Source organism: Diplotaxodon limnothrissa, linkage group LG15, assembly GCF_057381915.1.
Source record: "Diplotaxodon limnothrissa isolate DT_005_m linkage group LG15, D_limnothrissa_male_GT1.1, whole genome shotgun sequence".
NCBI classification, from domain to species: Eukaryota; Metazoa; Chordata; class Actinopteri; order Cichliformes; family Cichlidae; genus Diplotaxodon; species Diplotaxodon limnothrissa.
The window spans coordinates 1208802-1212929 of NC_140610.1; the positions used below are offsets into that span (position 1 = coordinate 1208802).

The 4128-nt window shown below is 44.7% G+C and overlaps 1 protein-coding gene across 1 annotated transcript in view; it reads right to left on the reverse strand.

Annotated features, from left to right (window-relative positions):
- Positions 1-3910, reverse strand: part of cnstb (consortin, connexin sorting protein b) — a 19778-nt gene extending 15868 nt beyond the window's left edge. Inside the window, exon 1 of the mRNA XM_085372517.1 lies at positions 3827-3910. The gene's annotated coding sequence lies outside the window, so the exon portion shown is untranslated. The remainder of the gene's footprint in view (positions 1-3826) is intronic.
- Between the last annotated feature and the right edge of the window lie 218 nt (positions 3911-4128).

Genomic DNA, 4128 nt, shown 5'->3' on the forward strand with positions numbered 1-4128 from the left:
CCTGAGATGGCCATATCGGGTATCTGCTTTCAGTAACATCATACAGAGCCAAGAGTTGATTTGCTGATAATTGATGCAAGTGCTTGACAGAAAATCTGGATCTCTTTGAAATCCTTTTGTTTTTCCTCATCAGATTGTCTTTGCATAAGAGTGGGAAATGTGAGGTGCAAGCATTTACAGGCCTTAAGTATTAGCAAGGGTAGCAACACCTGACCCGAGGGCTTCTTACACCATGTTCACCATGATTTACCTGTGACCTTTTCCACAGTCACTCACCTGTCCTGTCACTGTAATTCCTATTAGGAGAAACCAAATGCTGTATTGTAAAGTTGAGGTGGGAATTCTCTTGTTAATGGATTCATGCTTTTATTTTTTTAATTTAACTGGTGCTTGGAAATAAACTGCAGAGAATGGATGTTCTGACATTTTACATTTGAATCATTTTCTTGGAGTTCTGAGGCGTGCCACAGTTAGCTTAGCATAGATTAGCAAGACTAGAAATAACAGGAAACAACCCAAATGCACTCAAGAGACAATCCAGGACTTCACCTGCTGTGTAATGTCACTTATATCTGTTTTCCCTACAAAGCAGTGCTAGAGCCCAAACTAGAACCAGTCATATTTGCCAGAAGAAAAACAAAAAGACTTTTCTAATGCCAGAAAAATAACGGTGGTCACCAAATAGGAACCTGGCTAATCGCTGGCTGTGGAAATTCAACAAGGATCAGCAGATCCAGACCACATATTGTAACACCTATGTCCAAAAATCAGTCAACAAACTTATCAAAATGTGGTTTGAATCTGAAAAGACTTCAGGGCAGAGAAGAGGTACAGTCGTGTGAAAGTAAAAGTTTTCACAGGCCTTGCTGAAATACTGAGTTTCTTTGCTAATCTGGACCATTCAGGTTAACCCCAAAGCCTCAAAACTGCATGCCAGGCTCTCTCTAAAAGTTAAAGTTCATGATAAAACACTTCACACTGGTATTAGATCAAAGTGCAGTCCGGCTCTAGATGATCTCTTCAGCATAACACAGTGATGTTTCGGATATAGTTGTTTCTCCCACTTCTGTGGAGATCTTCGGCTAATTTTGGAAGGAACTCATTTCAAACCTAAGAATTTATAAAAGGTCCCTATAAAGCTTAACACCAAACTGATCTTTCAGTTGATCTTTCTGAGTTAACTTCAATAATTACTTCCTCCAAACCATCAACGTGTCTTTTAGACCCCATTCCTACAAAACTGCTCAAAGAAGTCCTGCCATTAATTAATGCTTCGATCTTAAATATGATCAACCTATCTCTAATGATCGGCTATGTACCACAGGCCTTCAAGCTGGCTGTAGTTAAACCTTTACTCAAAAAGCATCTCTAGACCCAGCAGTCTTAGCTAATTATAGGCCAATCTCCAACCTTCCTTTATATCAAACATCCTTGAAAGAGTAGTTGTCAAACAGCTAACAGATCATCTGCAGAGGCTTATTTGAAGCGTTTCAGTCAGGTTTCAGAGCTCATCACAGCACAGAAACAGCTTTAGTGAAGGTTACAAATGATCTTCTTATGGCCTCTGACAGTGGACTCATCTCTGTGCTTGTCCTGCTAGACCTCAGTGCAGCGTTCGATACTGTCGACCATAATATCCTATTAGAGCGATTAGAACATGCTGTAGGTATTACAGGTACTGCACTGCAGTGGTTTGTATCATATCTATCTAATAGACTCCAGTTTGTGCATGTAAATGGAGAGTCCTCTTCACACACTGAGGTTAATTATGGAGTTCCACAGGGTTCAGTGCTAGGACCAATTCTGTTTACATTATACATGCTTCCCTTATGCTGGGCTCACACTGTGCGATTTTTGGCCCATTTTGAGCTGATTTTTGAGTCGTGCAACCGTTTTGGCGATCGGCCCGATTTTGGCCTTCATCGTGCATTGTGTAGTATACGTGGGGTAACAAGAAGCGATTGACACCTCACGACCAGCTCCCGATCATCAATCGCTTGGTCGTGAGGATTTCAAATCCTCGCGACCGTCGTGAGGGTGTCACCGCAGTTTGTCACACTGCGCATACGCAAACACAAATGTCAGCGAAAAAGACGGCGCAGCACGACAGTGCAGCGTGTGATCTGGACACAAGCGATGGAGGCACAACTTGTAGAACTTTGGAAAGCTCATCCGAGCCTTTTCGATGTGGCCTCACAAAATGATCACGACCACAACAACCGTGAAAATAGTTGGATCGACACTGCTGCTCAATCACAGCTGCCTGACCAATGTTTTTCATTAGCAATTTAGCAAAGTTGATGGTGGTGGTGTGTCTGTGTGAGTGAAAGACAGAGAGGGAGAGCGAGCGACAGAATTTCTGTTATAACCTTCATTTTATGGACGCACAGTGACTCAGGTCGCATCAGAGCATCGGGCCGTATAGTGTGAGACCCTGCATCGTGACCTATGAACTTCTAACCCCTGCGAGTCAATCGTGCAGTTTGAGCAGGAGCTGAATCGCACGACTGAAAAAAATCGCACAGTGTCTGCCCAGCTTTAGGCAGCATCATTAGAAGACATAGCATACATTTACACTGCTATGCTGATGACACCCAGCTCTATCTGTCCATCTGTGAGTTTTTCCTTTCCAGTCACCTTTCTCACTCACTATGTGTTAACAGACCTCTCTGCATTGAATCATATCTGTTATTAACCTCTGTCTCTCTTCCACAGCATGTCTTTATCCTGTCTTCCTTCTCTCACACCAACCAATCACAGCAGATGGCCCCGCCCCTCCCTGAGCCTGGGTCTGCTGGAGGTTTCTTCCTGTTAAAAGGGAGTTTTTCCTTCCCACTGTCGCCAAAGTGCTGCTCATAGGGGGTCATGTGATTGTTGGGCTTTTCTCTGTATCTATTATTGTAGGGTCTACTGTACAATATAAAGCGCCTTGAGGCGACTGGTGTTGTGATTTGGCGCTGTATAAATAAAACTGAATTGAATTCAAACAATACATCTTTATGTTTTCTCTGTAGCTAAGTTCCATTTCTGGGTAAAGCTTGTTTTTAAGTGTGAACCTGTCGATCCTGAACCACAGACTCTGCGTTGGGACTTCCCATGATGCACTGAACATATCTCCTCCAGCATTTACATGGCTGTCCCTTGATGAGCCTGGTTCTGTCAGAGACCTCTACCTGTAAAAATGGAGCTCTTCCTTCCCACTGTTGACAAGTGCTAGTTTATCCGAGGGTGTGCCCTCCAATGCTGTCATAGGTCACAATAGTCGGTGCCATAATAAATTGCGTAAAAACAAACGCACCTATGCTCCTACGTTTAGACTTCTCTGACATAATTAAGAACAGCTCAGGCTCAGGTGAGCAGCAGCACACTAACAAAGGGAAAGGTGGCCGTTTACGTAATCCTGACAAAGTTACGCAGTTGTCGCTGGACACGCGCGCGTTCAGCTTGGACTCTGTCAGATGTTTGACTTCCCGTGTCGCGCGGCAAGTGGGTGGCGGCGAATGCCTCCCTGTGCACGTGCCTCTGACGTTTACGTGCACATCGCTCATTAAACGTATTTTCGTGCTTTTTTTTTATCGCACATCACCAGAGCTTTAACGTGGGAAGACTAAGGTTAAAGCAAAACACGCTAGCGTCGCCGTGTCCGCGTGTAAAGTCAGCTACCGAGTTTATTGCGCTTCTCCCCGTAGTTTCACATCGCCGCAGAAAGCGTTTGTTCACACTTGCTGCCCTGCCCGTCTTTAATCTGGTTTAAAATGACTACACTGAGCCTGCTGACGTTCATGCCACACTGACACCGCAGCACAGGATGGAGAGGTGTACTCACTGCTGGATGGAGCCTCTCTGTGTTTGTCTCCACATGAAGCAGCGTCGCGGTGTTTTCCTCCTCACTCTCTCTTCTCACACTCTCTCATGCTTCTTGTTTACTGTCTTATCCGGGGATTTTCACCTTCCCCTCACTGCAAAACATGCATCGCTTCATGACAACTTTATATATTTATTTAAGCGCGTGGTGGAGGCTGCCATCTCCTGGCAGATGTGTGGCACTGGCTCCCGGCTGGGTGTCCGCGGTTATGTAACGCGACATAAAGCGGTCAGACGATGCCACGTAAAGCAGATAAAGCGTGC